The 18,306-nt window shown below is 46.8% G+C and overlaps 1 long non-coding RNA gene across 1 annotated transcript; it reads right to left on the bottom strand.

Annotated features, from left to right (window-relative positions):
• Nucleotides 1-9,574: 9,574 nt before the first annotated feature.
• LOC119173409 (uncharacterized) lies at nt 9,575-17,761 on the bottom strand. The gene is made up of 3 exons (XR_005110076.2): nt 17,672-17,761; nt 13,156-13,210; nt 9,575-9,799 (listed from the first exon to the last, which is right to left on the bottom strand). It is a non-coding gene; the product is annotated as an uncharacterized LOC119173409 (long non-coding RNA).
• Between the last annotated feature and the right edge of the window lie 545 nt (nt 17,762-18,306).

Genomic DNA, 18,306 nt, shown 5'->3' with positions numbered 1-18,306 from the left:
TGTTGCCAATCTGGGAACAGAACATCTTGGTCTGTAGCACCACCATTTTGCCTATGGCACAGCGACTCCTCGGGGACTTCCAGCTGCAAGTGGGGGATCAGCAGCTGCCCGTTCAAGGCCACGCCAAGGCACCAGGGGATACATGCAAGGGCGTCATCAACGTAAACCCTGCTGAAAGCCCGGAGAAAATGAATTCTGAACTGTATTGGCCTCGAGGTACTATCCTTGCGGTCCGCAAACTCGGAGATTCCGCGGCGGCGGTGGTGACTTTCGAGGGCACGAAGTTACCCCGCTTCCTCTTCTACCACTGCGTGGCGACGTATATCCGCGCCTACAAGAAAACGGTCCCTGTTTGCACCAAGTGCGGTACCATCGGTCATCGACCTCCTCAGTGTCCACACCCCGCTCCAACCCAGTGTGCCAAATGTGGAACCCCCGCACCTGCAGGTCTCAATGCCCACGACTGCCACCCCAAGTTCCTCCTCTGCCACAGCGCCCATGAGACTGGGACCAGTGGCTGCGCGGCAAAATATCGAAAATATCGGAAACGCAAGCAGCCCTCAACATCTCCTCGAGGGACCACCTCATGTTCGTCACAGTCAGACAGCCGCACCAACCTGCATCATTCGGCTTCACCACTCCACGCCGACACTCAAGCATTCCCACCGCTCGAAGCACCAGCGGCGGTACCTCAGGTGAGCAGTTGGGCAGGGAAAGCTGCTTCTAAGCCTCTCTCACCCCCTTCTGTCGATCCTCCTTCTCCCGAACTTGCGGCCCTTCGCCAGCAAGTTGCGGCACTTCAAAAGTAAAATTCTCTTTTAACTAAACAACTCGAACTCTTAAATAAGCGACTTCAACCCCAACAACAGTGTACTGCAAGGCCATCCGGTATTGCCTCCTCTGTCCAGGCGGCTACGCCAGCTACGTCCAAGCTTAGTCCTCGCGCTAAGTCCACTCCCATTAAACCGACGGTTCAAGCAGCCATGTGTACTCCAGCACTCGGAACCGGTGCCACATCTACTCCAGAAGCTCTTGAGGCTCCTGGGGCACCTCAGGTTCACATGCACGCTAACCAAACTCTCCCTAGCGAAGAGCGCACCCCGCGCGTAGAGGAACGCCTCACGCGCGTCGAAGCTTCGATTAATCACCTCCTCACCAGCTTCTCGGTCCAACGCATAGTAGTAGAGGTTACCCAGGCTATTCAAGCCTGGGCAGTCACCCAGTTTCAACCCAAGGCATCGCGTTCCCGCTCCTGCTCGGTGAGCAGTGAGGGTACAGCTCCACGGCGTCGTCGTAAGGTGGCTACCGCCACACCGCCGTCGGACAATCTGGCCTCCGTGCCCCTCCCTGCCTCTGAGGATTCCGAGCGGGACATGGAGGACCAAATATAAAACCTAAGACAGTCACGATGGCTACTAATCGTATGTCCCGTTCAAACATTGCGTCTAAATTCGAGATCATACAGTGGAACCCTGGAGGCTTCGGGAACAGGCGAAAGCGTTCACATCTTTCCCTTTTCCTCAGCTCACTTGGCTCTCAGCCGGCCGTCTTGGCGCTCCAAGAATCTGGCGCTGCTCCATCCCTTTCTGGATACTGCTCCTATGTAGGCGGCACCACCACATGCCTCCTCGTGCATAAAGCTTACACGGCGATACAGATTGACCTCGATCTGGATCTTCCTTACGACTACTGCATGATATCAGTGATGTCTCAGCGGAGGGGCCAACCATCAATACATATCTTAAACGTGTACTGTCCCCCTCGCCTTGCGAGGGCTTCGTTTGCGCATCTCTTCCATCGGGCGCTGCGTATAGCGGCCCGACAACCATTGGTGATTGTCGGGGACTTTAATGCCCCCAGCCCTCACTGGGCTTACCACTACGAGAAGGCCCGGGGCAGAGCGCTCAAGGAGCTCATTTCCTCGCTGAGCCTGACGCTTCTTACCGATCCGGCACAACCCACACGTTCCGGCAACTCGGTCACGCGAGACACATGCCCCGACCTCTCCCTCACCCGTCACATCCGTGATGCTACATGGGAAAATTTAGGCGAAACCCTAGGCAGCGATAACTTTTTACTCCGCATTTCGTTCACACCGCGGCAGAAAATGCGCCAACACTGGGGCCAAGCTGGTCTCACCGATTGGACTCAGTTCAGAATGCAACCATTCCCCGCCGGCCTCTCCTCGACCGAATATGCAGCGTGGGCATCATACGCTCTTTATATGAAACAAGCGAACACTCGCACCCTTGCAACCTCTAATTTGACTCCTGCAATCGATCCACGCCTCCTACATCTTTGGCACGCTCGCCGCGGGCTCATAATGCGCTGGAAACGCAACAAACTTAATAGGAAACTTCGCGCTCGCATTGAGGCGCTCACTGCAGAGGCGGCCGCATACTCCGCACAACTTTCCGATGCTAACTGGGCAGACACCTGTTCGAAGGCTGCAAACCAGATGAGCTCTAAGAGTGCGTGGCGACTCTTTAGAAGCCTTCTCGATCCGTCCACCACCAGGGGAGAAACGCAACGCCAGCTCCACCGTGTTCTGCATGCCTTTCAGGGCACTACGGATGAACTCGCGCGAGAACTTTGTGACCGCTACATCTGCCGCACAATTGATCCCGCAGGCCCAGCATATACGTATTCCGGCGCCCCTAACACCGACCTCGACGCCCCATACACGCTTTCTGATTTACGATTTGCACTCACGAAAATGCGACGGGGCACGGCCCCTGGACGCGACGGAATCACAGTATCGCTCCTGGCAAATCTTCCCGACCAAGCACACCTCTCGCTACTCCACCTTATAAATTCGATATGGGACGGTTCTCCACTTCCAACGGAATGGACCACATCGGTCGTGACATTCATTCCCAAATCGGCAAAGTCCGTTAGTATTGAGGCACTGAGACCCATCTCACTTACGTCTTGCGCAGGCAAACTCAAGGAAACCATGGTTCGCGAACGCCTTTCCGCCTACTAGGAGGCCAGGAGGACCTTTGCCGACACGATGTTTGGCTTTCGCCCGCATCTGTCGGCGCAGGACGTCCTGCTCCAGCTTCAACACGATATCATAGAGCCGACTGCTATGCGCCATAACGATAAAGCCGTGCTCGCTCTCGATCTCCGCGGGGCGTTCGACAACGTCAAACACAGCACTATACTCACTAACCTGTCTACCACAAAATGCGGGCAGAAGACTTTCAACTACATTCGCGCCTTTCTATCACATCGCACCGCCTTCATTCGCCTTAATTCTACCGAGCACGGCCCGTACTTATTAGGCACGCGGGGTACACCTCAAGGGGCAGTCCTGTCTCCTCTGCTTTTTAACCTGGCGATGATGAACCTCCCCTCTCTTCTAAGCGAGGTCGAGGGAATACAACACGCACTATATGCGGACGATATCACAATCTGGACCAACACCAGCTCGTTAGCGCAAATCGAAGAACGCCTGCAAAAGGCTGCCCTTCTGGTGGACACCTACGCAGGTTCATGCGGCCTGGAGTGCTCTCCAGCTAAATCGGCTCTTCTTTCAGTCTCTCCGCTACCGCCACCTCAAATTTTTCTTCCGTCCGGGCCCGTCCCGTCAGTGCAAAATATTCGGGTTCTTGGCCTTCACCTCACATCGTCCTTGGATCCAAAGGGCACTATAGCAGGCCTCAGACGCACCAGCGAACAGGTGAGCCGCATGATACAGCGAGTTTCTACCAAGCGCGGCGGCCTCCGCGGGTCTCAGTCCCTCCGATTGGCCCACGCGTTTGTGACCAGTCGCGTCCTCTACGCCTTGCCTTACCTTCGCCTGCGTCGTCGACACGAGCACCAGCTGGACATCCTTCTTCGTTCAGTCTACAAACGCGCTCTGGACCTACCTATTGCAACTTCCAACAGCCGATTCGCGGCTCTGGGGGTACACAACACCTTTGCAGAGATGCGCGAAGCTCATCGCGTTAACCAAATCAATCGACTGTCGCAGACGCTTTCAGGGCGCCGTCTTCTACACAGACTTGGCCTTAACCCGATATCTGACCAAGACCCTCTGCAGCCGGTACCAGAGCTCTGCCGTCAAAAGCTATGGGTGGAACCTCTACCGCTTAATATGAACCCCGACCTCCATCCTGGCCGTAGACTAGCACGCGCCGCGGCCCTTCATACGCGACACTCCGATCGTCCTGGTGTTTTCTACGTGGACGTCTCGGGTCCCTCCTCCTCATGTCACTTCACGGCTGCCGTGATTAGAGAGGGCAAACACGTCGATGGCCTCTCCTTTCGAGCAGACACAGTAACACACGCTGAAGAGGTTGCCATAGCTCTGGCCGCCTCTTACCCTGCCTCACGCACCATCCTGACGGACTCGCGCTCGGCCTGTTCTCAGTACCTTCAGGGTTCCATTGCCCCGCTGGCGGCTAGCCTGCTACAGGCAGCCTCTTGGCGCTTTAACCCTCATCCCATTTGTATAGTCTTGACCCCAGGCCACTCGGGCCTGCCCGGCAACGAGGCGGCAAATGCCGCTGCCCGCGCTTCTCCTGTCCGGGCCGTTGCCCCTCCATGTCTTGAGACAGAATCTGGCAATACCAACCTGACGTGCTTTCGCGAAATTTTGGCTTATTACCGGGCTTCGCGCCGCCTCTACCCGGACCCCGCACGCGGTTTGGAGAAAGCGGACGAACGACTGCTACGCCGCCTGCAGACGAACACCTTTATCAGTCCGGCGGTCGCCAGGCACTTTTTGCCGTAAATCAATGGCACCTGCTCGACCTGTCATGTCCTCGCCGACACATATCACGTCGTAGCATCGTGCCCAGTTAATCCCGTCCCTTTCTCATCCCCTTTTCCTATCCCAACTAGAGAGGCTTGGGAGGAGCACCTGCTCGGCTGCTCTACCTTGGCTGCACAACGCTCCTTGGTGGAGCGCGCACGGGCAGCTGCCAGCTCCACTGGCGTCCCAGAATAGGGTCTTGCCACTCTAGCACGCCGATGGGCCACGTCGGCACTCTCTAGTAGACTTCTTCTGAAATAAATGTTTTTTACCACCACCACCATCCGTCGGCGCGATCTGACGGCCACCGGCGTGAAATGCGACATGCTGCATTTCGCGCCGATGCGTTACTCAGACAACACTGCGTCTCCCTCTTTTCGTGATGGAGGGATGCCGGACGTGCTGAAACGCGTATGCGCCAAAGCAACGCAGCGCGGTGCGCGCCTGCGAGTGTATGGCAGGACCGGCGCCTGGCGTGGCAACGCTAGCGTGACACGACGAAATGAACGCCAGCGAGCACGCGCACCACGTCACGTCGAAAAGTATTGGCGTTTTCACTGTGGCATGCAGTCATGTTCTCACATGGCACGCATATCATGATTATTATGTTTGCACCAGTCACATAACTTCGTCATCCATTGGCGGCGCGTAATACCGAGTTGGGTACATGTGAAGCTAGCGAAACGGCCGCGAGCGCATCATGAGCGTAGCATGTAATCACGTTGTTACATGACACGCATCTCATGTTTATCATGTTTGCACCAGTATCATACCTTTGTCATCCATTCACGTCCCGTAATACCAAATTCGGTATAATTGAAGCTAGCGAAACTACTGCCAGCGCATCAAGAGCGTGGCATGTAGTTATGCAATTATATGGCACGCATCTCATGATTATCATGCTTGCATCACTCACATACCTTGGTCATCCATTCACATACCATAATACCAAATTTGGTATATGTGACGCTAGCGAAACGGCAACGAGTGCATCATGAGGGTGAACGTAGTCATGTTGTTACATGACACGCACGTCATGATTTTCACGTTAGGGCCTGTCGCTTTTGTGTGCCAGTGAATCATGCCATACCATACAAGCTTGACAACATGCCATGTGAAAGAAATTACTGCAAGAGCTAGATGCAGGACCATGAAAAGTAAATCATGACATTCATGACCCTCATGTCCTGATTTTCATTTTATGACTAGTCAAGTATGTTCTTCATACCGTCATGTTATGCCACACCAAGTTTGGTATCGATACTGTTATTGAAACGGCCAGGAGAGTTGAAAGTCGTAGGCGGCTAGATAGATAGATAGATAGATAGATAGATAGATAGATAGATAGATAGATAGATAGATAGATAGATAGATAGATAGATAGATAGATAATAGATAGATAGATAGATAGACAGACAGATAGATAGATAGATAGATAGATAGATAGATAGATAGATAGATAGATAGATAGATAGATAGATAGATAGATAGATAGATAGATAGATAGATAGATAGATAGATAGATAGATAGATACCCTCAAAGTCGCCGAAGATCTCTAAAAAATGCTTCGCATTGAAAATCAAACACCTCAAACATGCCTCAATAAAAAAATGGCGGTCAAATACCATATTTCCTCGCAGAATGCGTAAAGCAAATATAACTTGGAGGCACCTATGCATGAAATGTCTTCGCGATGACATTTCTGGTCGATTCGTAAAGTTAACAACCAGCGGCCATGATAAAGCTCTCTATAGGCCCGCATTTCATTAACAAGCTGAAAAAAAAAGAAGCCGCCGCGCACGCAGGAGATGACTGTTCATGGTGGAGGCTTCCGGGACACCAACGGCGTCTTCCTGTGGCTTCCACCACGTGCGCTCAATGCGCCATGCAGCTCCCCCCTAGTAGAGATCAGTTGGTTACACAGGCCATTCAAAGAGATGCTTCGCGTCTAATAATCAGCCCCGTGCTCGTTGAGATCCTCACAAACTGCTGACAGAGCTAATCACCGAGGCCGTGTCCTTCACGAGTCCAGTCACTACGTTCTAGCGCGTCGCTCCACCGGCGTGCACCCTTTTCGTCCTCTTCTTGATTGTCTGCTCGCACCCAGAGCACGTGGGCATGGCTGATTAGTTTACTGGCTGGGAGATATTACTAGCTTAGTAAGAACATTGTATGGTCATGCTAATTAAGCCAGGTCGTGCGTGCTAAGACCAAGGTAATTAAGCGACATATTACTAAGACTAGGCTGATGAATAGATGTAAAGCTAAACATCGTAAGCTTGTGCTACTTAGCACAATGCTTATTAGGAGCATGTAAGTTAGAACCAAGCTCATCAGTGCCTATGACTGTGTTAATTAGCATTGTGCAACTCAAGATTATGCCAATTACTATCTTTCGATCAAGACCTCGCTAATTATACCTGTTCATTCGCAGAGCACACTCATCGAAAAAAAAAACACTTTCTTGCAAGAATGAATGTGAAAACCAACAAAGGTAAATCTGTACCCACATGAAAGTCTACATGAAAGTCTGAACAGTGAGGTTACGGTGGAAAGGTGTGCGTGCTTTTATGCCTGCAGGACATCACGTTACGGTGATGTCCAGATGGAGGTTACGGTTGAAAGGTGTGCGTGCTTTCGCCCCGCCGCGGTGGTCTAGTGGCTAAGGTACTCGGCTGCTGACCCGCAGGTCGCGGGTTCGATTCCCGGCTGCGGCGGCTGCATTTCCGATGGAGGCGGAAATGTTGTAGGCCCGCGTGCTCAGATTTGGGCGCACGTTAAAGAACCCCAGGTGGTCGAAATTTCCGGAGCCCTCCACTTCGGCGTCTCTCATAATCATATGGTGGTTTTAGGACGTTAAACCCCACAAATCAATCAATCAGGTGTGCGTGCTTTTATGCCTGCAGGACATGTCCTAACATGCACACCGTCCACCACGATGTTGATACGCAAAGAACATTTCAAACCCGTATATTGAAGTACCTATCATGATTATCATTTTAAGTCCTTTGCAACCGATATCAAGTGTTATTTTATTTACAAATTACCAGCTGCTCTACTGAGAGCTTGACACGTGAGCCCATAAAAGCGGCTCATTGTAACACACCTACTTACTCTGACGAAGGCCGTGCCATGGCTTAAACGTTAGTAAAGCGGCTTCTTCCTTTTCAATGTGTGCTACCTTCAGCTTCATTTAGCACACAAGCACACACATTATATATATATATATATATATATATATATATATATATATATATATATATATATATATATATATATATGAGAAAACCAAGAATCCACAATTCTGTTGTGCAACTATAAAAAAATATAATAACACTATGATCGGCCTTCCTTAAATCACACACTAGACAAAAGCCGATACTAAGCTTACACGCGAATAACATACGTACGAGAACGTCTTGGCGGTAGCAGCTATATTCAAAGGTTATCATTCAAAGGCCTAATTTCGCAGCTAAATATGTTTTCTTCTTCTTTGAATTCATCCATTTGGCTCAACCAGCCAACGCCTGGTATTTAAAAGTTAATTTCATTTCTTTCGTTGCTACCGTCCTTGATTCATGAAACGAAAAAGCAACGTTCAATTTCAGACTTACACAAAAGATGACAGATGAAGACAGGCACTGCCTTCGTATTCGTCTGCCATCTTTCTTCTTTTGTGTTTGTCTGAAATTAGGCGTTGCTTTTTCCTTTTTTGCACAATGAACGAACTTGCCCGAGCCTTAGTCTTAGCATGATTTCATAAAAAAAACTTCGGAACATCTCCCGCAACAAAGGATGTAATTATGAAGATCACTTTTAAATACAATATTTTTAATGCAGAAATTTTGGTCTGTCTGTCACATGATGCAGGCATGCGGATAAACGTTAAGCACTCGCTTAACGCTTAGGCATTTTGAACATTGTCGATGAATAGGCAGATATCACGAACACCTGAGGCGCAATATCAATGCGTAAGTATTTGGAGATTAGCTCTTTTACTACGAAATATACAGATACGTAATTCCAAAGACCCTAATGTTTCTTACGCTGCGCTGAAATTGTGACGCTATGCACAAAAAGCACTCTGCCGACAAGGGATCCTTCATGTGCGTGCTCACGTGAAGGCTCCTTACTGATGACGACATCATGCTGCCTTCTAGCAGTGGCCTTGAGTTCTGCATGTCTCCCGATGACACTGCCAGATGACGTCTATATCTCACGCAGCAAGGCCTCTATTTTATCAATACCAGCCAGATGTGGCCGATCTAACATGGAGGAGACAACGTCTGAGGCAAAGCAAAACATAAACGGGCACTTCCCCTGCTGAAGAATGATATTTGCAGCGAAGCACCAAGACATGACGCCTAATTTCGGCATTGAGGATTATCAGACACAGTTCTTGAAATCCCTTGTATTCGAGACTGGAGATGTATAGGTCTGGTTGTGTGCATGAATGCGTGTCTGCCCCTGTTTCTGTGCGTGCGTGCATGTTCAAACCACAGCAGGGCGTCGAAATATACTTTGTTTCACACACACGTTACTTGTAGCGATCCGGGTTTCGTGGCAGAGTGGTGGACCTAGTCTTTTCCTAGAGCACGCATGGAAATGCTTATGCGCACGAAAATTGGAAATGTAGATCCTGGACAGATGTCATTGCAGCTGGCACTGTCGACAATGATATGATGCAGTGTGCATGTGGCACATTACTTCAAATGCTCATCTAAATAATAGCCATTCTGAAATGAATATCTATGACATTTTTTAATACTGCATATTTGCTACGACACATTGCCAGAAAAAAAAACAGAACATTGTATCCTTATATTGTTTTATATGTCAATGTAGAAGGAGCAGCGATTACATATTGCGCAATGATGTTGAGAGCATTAGTCCATCTTCAATCATCCCCGACGTCTACCGAAATCGTATGGCATGTGCGAGCGTCTAGCCAAACATATTAAAACAATTCCGTACGTGTTGTGAGGTGTACAAGTGCATCCTCTTCCACATGATTGCCATGCGTGTCTGTTTCTGCACTGAATAAAAGAAAAACGCAAATAGTATGAAAATAAGTAAACTGAAGGGCAATGTGTCAATTTGCGATAAATTAGCTTAATTAAACGCAATGCTTGCACTGAGAACAACAAGAAAAGAAAAAGAATTACGCGAGGCCTGCATGGAAAGCACGGCGCTTTCACGGTGAGTGCCAGAATGGCAGCACTTATAAAACTAGTAAACTATCTTAGGGCTACTAATACAAGTAGGCTTGGAAGCTACCCGCTATACCGTAAATCACAACTTTTGTTAACATGGCAAGCACTCGCTCCGCCGTTATTGGTCATTCTGCAGAGAAACGAGGTACCCGCTAGGCATTTGCAAGGCATTACGTGCACTTTGTTTATGCGGTACCTGATGGTGAATTGTATGCGAGATCTTTGCAATCAGTTGGATGGGAATGATGGATAGTACATAGATTTGCCTAGCCTTCCGGCTGGCGGGTTCCGAACGGACTTGTGGCTTCGTTTAATGAAGTGTTTTAGTTGCGATTAGAATAAAAAAAGCAATCGTTTTGAACTTCATGACCTCATTCAAATTGGTGAGCCTAAGAGGTCACGGTAGTGAAGTGCAATCGCTGAACATTTTCAAATTGTTACTTCGTGACAAAGCAGCTCCAAGCCGCTCGAAGCCAAATGGAGCCGAAAGTAGGAAGGCATCATCATTCCCATGCTTGCTGGAGCCTCATGCATTGCAGCTCCCATAGACACTAGTTCCAGAGTTTCATCTTGCGTACTTGTAGAAAACTCTATACTCATGATAGCTTGCACTGCAAAAAGGCCTCGGTCACCAAACACAAACGTGTTGAGCGGCTCAACTTTTTGAAGGACCTGCGTGAACAATCCCTCCAATATTACGAGGGCATGAGATGCACCCGCATAGTTATCAATAAAGGCAAAAAATCCTGAATTTATCCACAATGAATTCGGCAGAAGTTGCATCCTCTAGTTTCCTAAGCGGTATACTCAACATATGATTCGCTGTCTACAGTAATATAGTTACTCGTGCTGGGTGGCAGGGTCGCGTTGCGGATAACGGTAACACATCATTCACCCAACCTTTCTTTTTAACTGGTAGTATGCAAGGTATATAACGTCTTACATGACATAACGCGTGTAATACCAGACCTATCATTTTGACCTATAATAGACAGTGACGTTTGTTATGGCATCCTCTAAAGCGATTCATTTTGTCACAAAGAATTGCTCATTTTCGTTCCATGACACCGACTATGACTGTGTAACTAGTAGTAGCTCCTACTATGCAACAGTTCTTTATTTCCTGACCTTCTAAACCAAATGTTTTGGTCATTTCAGTAAATGCTTGTTTTGTGGGATATAATATTTGACGGGCTATTTTTTATTCACTTTTTAAGTAATTTGAACGTTATTAACCAAGACTGTTATTAGGCAATAACTTGAATATTTGACTCATTTCTTAAGAAACAGTGCTAGACAACCATTATTAAACATATCCCATAAGTCAACAGCAGCCAAACGTTAGCCATGAGAAGCGAAAATGACCAAGCACGAGCTAATCGAAGTCTGCTACGTGACGGTGCGCATACAATATCCACTACAGTTGTGCACGGGCTCAATGGTCGAGCCGTAGCCCAGCCCGGGACAGCCCGACGTACTAAATCAAAACCAGCCCGATGCTCGAAATCAAAAGCTTGGGACTGGACCAGTCCGGCCTGACAATACGGAGGTTTGCGGCGGAGAGAAGAAGTCGCTTTCCGATAACGAGGTATTTTATTCAGCATATCAAAGTGAAACCTAAGCAAACAAGAAACGACAGTCACAATAAGCATATACCATTGTAAGTTGTGTAAAAATTAAATATTCACTGATTCCGGCTTCAGTGAAGTGTAGCGCTTCTGCGTCACACATCTCGCCCAACTGAAAAACCACTTGAACTGCGAATGTCATTTAGCGCAATCATTGTATATTTACAATAATCACACTGTTTGTACGTCCAGAAGTTTAGTACCTCAAGTATATATATCCAAGGTAAAGGCGGTACGCAGTACAAAACAGATCTAGCGCAATCCACCTGTCCTTCCATCCATCCGTCCGTCCGTCCACCCATCTATTCATTCATCCATTTATGTGTGCAGATTCAGGAGAATTTCATTATTTAGCGGTAATTACTAGAGGACACTTTTCTAAAATCTTAAAATGGCAATGAGTTTTTTGCATTCATGACTTCAATTTTGTCAATTGATTTACCTGCCTCACCAAACTAATTAAAAATAATAATTTAGGTTCCTTAATAACTGTTCTAACTGATGTCTTCAACCCTTTTAAGAGGCCTGCCACTACAGAAAAAGCAACTCTGAAGACGGCGAGCAAATAGCGCCGTGTTTTAATTTTTAATGAATATTGCACATATTTATTATAACACACACACTCTCTCTCTCATTATATATATATATATATATATATATATATATATATATATATATATATATATATATATATATATATATATATATATATATGATCGACATAGCAATGTTTAAAATAAAATGGAACCCTACTTTTTCGGCAATACATATAATTTGTCTAAATTATTCTCCTTTGCATCCCATACAAGCATGCTATAACTCAAAGTAATGTCCCTTAAACTACGTCAGCCATGCTGGCTTGCCCTAGCTGAGTATATAAACCTTAAGACGCCATTCATTTATGTGAGTCACCAATCTGTGCACTGAAGTCACACAGTACGGAAGCATCTAGTATTTCTCCTCTACAGAAATGCAAACGCCGCACACATTCGGGTCAGCGGCCGAGTGCCGTACTAACTGAAGCACTGCAAGAACTCGCCATGAATAATTGTAAGCCAAACAAACTAAGGTGCACGCCTGGAAAAAAAGTCTCTCCTCTTCTATGAGCACACCTCCTGGAATGGGCCTGTTGTGCGTCTATTCAAACACTGCTAATTTGTAATAATATAAATTGATGAGGCTTAGCATACCCAAAACACGATATGTTTATGTGAGATGCTGTGAGGAAGGGCTCCGGAAATTCCGACCGCCTGGGGTTCTTCAAAGGTCGCCTAAGTAAAAATACACGGGCCTCCAGCATTATCGCTTCTTTTTATTATGCGGCCGGTGTCGCCGGGATTTGAACTGGTGGCCTATCAATTAGCAGCCAAGCATATAACCACTAAATCATTGTGGCAGGTTAGTGCAATGACTGTTAGGCATGTTGAAAATGGAAAGATTTTGTGATAGATGGGCAAGCCATCAAACACGTGGACTTAAAAACCAGCAAGTTTATATAAGCAGTGACTAGCACACTATATAAAATGTAGAAATAGCTATAGCTGTACTTACGTCATTTGTACAAGCATATCTAATTCTCGCGCCAGCACGAGGAGGAAGTCCACATCTGCAATAAAAAAAAACCATTGCATTACGTTAGATCGCACTACATCACACTACATAACAATACATAACATTACGTTACATTGCACTGCATTACATTACAATTAACTACCCTGGTTCACACACCGACAAGCTGAAATTATTTAAGAAAAAGCGAGTTTATCCCACATCATGTTGACCTGTCAAAAGGCGGTTGAAAAGGGTGGTGCGATCACTTGTGATGAGCAGTGAGACAACATGCTCTTCAGCAGAGATCCAGAGGAACAGCTCTGGCCAACCTGACGAGCCGAGGATGCCGCTAAGGCTCAAGGGTTCCTGGCAGACGTCTGAGCGTGAGATCTGAACCTATGAGGCTGCCGGATTCTTACAATAACATTCCATATTTCTCCTCCAAGGTGAAACAAAACCGAGAAAGTATAGCCGCGTGCGTTTTGAAGGAAGTAGGACTGTAATGCCATATCGCCTTGTTTATCCGCTTCAACGTATTTGCATGTTATTGGGCTGACCTGTTCACCAACCTAAGTCCCGCATGAAACACCGAAGACGGAAGCACCAACAAAGGGATCACCGCATGTGCGAATGGGCGCTCTGACAGGCTCTTTTCGGGAATTCGGTGTTCTGTTGCTATGTGTCATGATACATTTCATCATTGTTTGACATCTTTGAACGACATGCGAGAAATTTAGACGTTATTGTGGGCTGCACACAACAAGTTATACGAACTAAAAAAGTAGGGCACCATTTAGGACAAAAAGTTTATGCGCGAGTCATCCCAATATATTTCGTATGTGTACGTGCCCAAGAAACATCTCTCGAGCGTCAAAACGAATCCCAGACAACCGCGAACGAAGGAACATTTTGTCAATTATTTATTCATTTTTCGCAGAATTGTTGGTATGCAATCGCCGCTCAATAAGCCCCAAAGTTTGATAAGAAGGGCTGGCGATATTTTACCCCAAATTTCGGACATGATGTTTTGTACACTTTCTTTTCTCTTCCTGCCTCCCCACAATAAGCAAGAAGAAACAATAAAAAACCTACCCGGTTTCAGTACTAATTGCACGCATTCAGTTTTGCTCTGGCTCGCAGATATCAAATCATATTGCGTTTGGCGAACCACGTCGATAAAGTAAACTTTTGCTTTAGTGAGGCATAAAAGTGTTGCTTATTTAGTATGACAGTCGCCGGCATGTAAACTGAGCCGGCAATAACAGTGGAATGGGACGCAGGATTGAAACTATGTCTAGTTCGTAGTACCTCGCAATGCAACGGCAACGCAACCACATGCAGCCAAAAGAAAGGAAGTGGAACGCTAGGTTTCGTGTAATGTCTTGTCTCTGTCCGTTGGTGGCAGCGATGTCTACGTTATGAAGAGTGATACGCCTGATAATCTGCATCCAGTACTACGAATCGCAACAGTGTTGCTTAAGATCACGCGAATTTCCAGTGGGCTCAATTGTATCTCCCCATCTTTGCCTCCCTTAATCCACTTGACGCCAGCGTAGGGTATCAGTCCATACGCGCATCTGATTCATTTTCCTGCCTTTATTTCCATCTGGGATGTTGCTGCTCTACATCCAGCACACTGCTGGTGTTTGCTTAGCTTTTGCATTGTAAACTTCGCCTCCTATAAGTGTATGCGGACTTGTGGTGATTGTTAGACTCGCTGGCTTTGTCAGTGTATGCAACCTGGTAGTCTTGAACTGTGTTCATTGAACAAAAGGCATCGTATAGGCATTACCAGACGTTAATAATTTACTTTGAATAAAATTTGGGCACCGATCAGAGACAGATGTTGTGTTATTGTTGTAATGCACTTTTGTTGAGGGCAGTAAAGCAACAACTCTCTGCTGGTTAATTCTCACGCATTGCGTAGCATTTTTGATATTACTTAATAGAATTATACTATTCGAACTGGTATGGATGACACCGAAAAGAAAGCGCCATTGTAACTGGAGACGATCCCTCCGGTGAAAGGAGTGGTTACGCTATGTTGAGCCTGCCAACAAAAATTTTATAGCGGAATTACGCAACCCATTGTTCTGCATCGCTTCACTATAGATCCTATGCAAAATTGCTGCCATCTGTCGGCCGTTGTGTGAATAGCCGCCATGTTAGAGGCTAAGCGGGGCGCAGTATGCACAGTCCGCGCAGGGCCACGTGTGTTTACGTAGACGTAAACGCAAGGCGTAATGACGTGAGGCGTTTGTCAGCTGATAATCGCAATGCCGACGTATTGCTGCGTCTCTTACAGAGCAAAGAGGAACTAGGAATGCTGAAGAAGAAATGTAAGTCGTAAACTTAGTGTTCCTTGTTATTTTCTCAAGCTGATGACGTTTCCAGCATGTGCTCCGGCTACTGTTCCTGAAACATGCGTTTGCGTTCTTCTTTCTAAGCGTGGTATGTTGTCATGTTCCTACATGACATGCGTGTCAGGATAATCATGCTTGCAGCAGTCATATGATTCGTCATCCATTGACGTCAGGTAACACCAAATTTTGTACATGTAGAGCTAGCAAAATGGCCGCGAGCGCTTCATGAAGGGCCCATTTTACTACAACGTTGCGTTGACGCACGCCCACGCTGGGCACAGTCACGCTACGTTAGCGAAACGCGGGCACTCTATGGTCTGGTGCGACCGGCGTGACCAGCGTCTGTCGGCACGGCCCGACAGCCGCTGGTCAATTGGCGCGGAATTCCCGACGATGCGTTACCCAGACAACACCATGTCTCCCTCTTTTCTTGACGGAGAGATGCCGGACGCGCTGAAACGAGCATGCATTAAAGCAACGCAGCACGATGCATGCCTGCGAGTATATGGCAAAACCGGCGCCTGGCGTGGAAACTCCGGCATGACGCGACGAAATGAACGCCGGCGAGCACACGCCGCGTCACGTCGAAATGTATTGGCACCTTGACTGTGGCATGTAGTCATGTTCTCACATGACACGCATCTCATAGTTATCATGTTTGCACCAGTATCATACCTTCGTCATTCATTCACGTCCCGTTATACCAAATTTAGTTTAAGTGAAGCTCGCGATACGGCTGTCAGGATATCATGAACGTGGCATGCAGTCATGTTTTTACATGACACGCATCTAATGTTTGCGCCAGTCACATATCTTCGTCACTCATTATTGCACCGTAATACCAAATTTGATATATCTGAAGCTGGCGAAACGACTGTGAGTGCACTAAGAGTGTGTCGTGTAGTCATTACTACACGACATGCATGTCATTATTTCCACGTTAATATCTGTCACGTATGTTCGCGATGATGTCATGTCATACCATACCAGTTTTGCAACATGTCATGTGAACAAAACCACTGCAAGAGCCGCAGGACCATGAAATGTAAATCATGACATTTATGACATACATGTCATGATTTTCATGTCACGACTAGCTAAATATGTTCTTCATACAGTCATGTTATGCCATACCAAGTTTGGTATTGATACTATTATCGAAACAGACAGGAGAGATAGAATCCGTAGGCGGCTAGATAAATAGATAGGTACGCTCAAAGTCGCCGAAGTTGGCTAAGAAATGCTTCGCATTTAAAACGCGCCGTTGGGTCTGGCTCTTGAGCGCAGAAACGCGTGGTCTTCTTTTCTAGGTCAAAATCCGCTCACGTCCTCGACCTATTACAACTAGGTGATAACATGGTATTTCAGTTGCATTGAGAAATCTAGGTCTGTTTTTGTACCAGCGCGCTGTTGATTGATTGATATGTGGGGTTTAACGTCCCAAAACCACCATTTGATTATGAGAGACGCCGTAGTGGAGGGCTCCGGAAATTTAGACCACCTGGGGTTCTTTAACGTGCACCCAAATCTGAGCACACGGGCCTACAACATTTCCGCCTCCATCGGAAATGCAGCCGCCGCAGCCGGGATACCAGCGCGCTGTTATTGTCATAACATTTACTTTCACAAGTGAGGTATGCCCGACCACGCACTCGCATTTGTTCCAGCTGTTTCTTCGTAAAAGTGCAAACGCAGTCTAACTGAGCAGTATAAAGTTGAATGAGTTATAGCCACAAACTGCTGATGCAGTTGCACTTGTAATATTCACGTGGACTTGCTCATATACGACAAAGTCTCCGCGTTCACCATAAACATTGAGTGAGTTTGGCGTTTAATGGGATCACAGCAGAGGATTCAGCTGTGAGCAGATGAAGCCTTTTAAACACATAGGTTCACTATGTACCCTCGCTATCGCTTGGCAATTTTTAAAAAATTTTTGCCTTGGCATGCAGAGCACGAAACGACCCTTCATCTGGCAGCCTAGCCCCCACTTCAGATCAAGGAAGTGGCCTGCATACCTGCGAAAAAAAAAATTCTTTCTAAAGAACTGCACAGATTGATTTAAAATTGGGGCATTTTGTTTTTAAATCTTATACTAATAAATACACTCTCGCTTACAAAATAAATGAATCGATTCGCCAAGCTGCACTTACAGAGCCGTGCTAATGAGCGCTGCCACCACAAACGAGTGCAGAATTACGGGCTTCATCTTCACGGCGTCTCTAAGACTCAACTTCTAGTCTTTGCTTAAATTTATAACAATGGTTGACAGACAGGACATTTGTTATACAGCCTACGTACAGCTAGTCTTTCTCTGTCATTCATTATGCCCTTGTGTCTATTGTTCAGTCGGGGTGGCAGGCATACGGATTGCGTGTTCTCGGATTCTTGAATTAATTACGAAGTATTTCGATCGAACCAAATGGCAAACTACTCGTGCCGAATATTCGAAGTCTCGAATTTACGCACATTGCCATGAAATAAATAAATTAGGAATCTTGGCCAAAGTTTCAACTGGCTGCCACAAGAGCAATACGATAAACAGGCTCAAAATATGTAAGAGTGGTACCACAACAACAAAATAAAATGAAAGTTCTACAACTCGGTCCTACTTTCACAACAATTTAGCATTACGCTTATGATTTTACTCTATCGATTGCTCACAAACACACAAAAAAAAACTAAGATTGTACAAAGATAATTTAAGCGCGAGTGCGTCTTACAGAGGTCATTCGTTCTTAAACGAGGCTTTTCAGTGGCTTAACCAGTGATACGAGTAGGAGACGGC

Source organism: Rhipicephalus microplus, chromosome 5 (assembly GCF_043290135.1).
Source record: "Rhipicephalus microplus isolate Deutch F79 chromosome 5, USDA_Rmic, whole genome shotgun sequence".
Lineage (NCBI taxonomy): Eukaryota > Metazoa > Arthropoda > Arachnida > Ixodida > Ixodidae > Rhipicephalus > Rhipicephalus microplus.
This window is presented reverse-complemented; position numbering and strand designations above follow the sequence as displayed.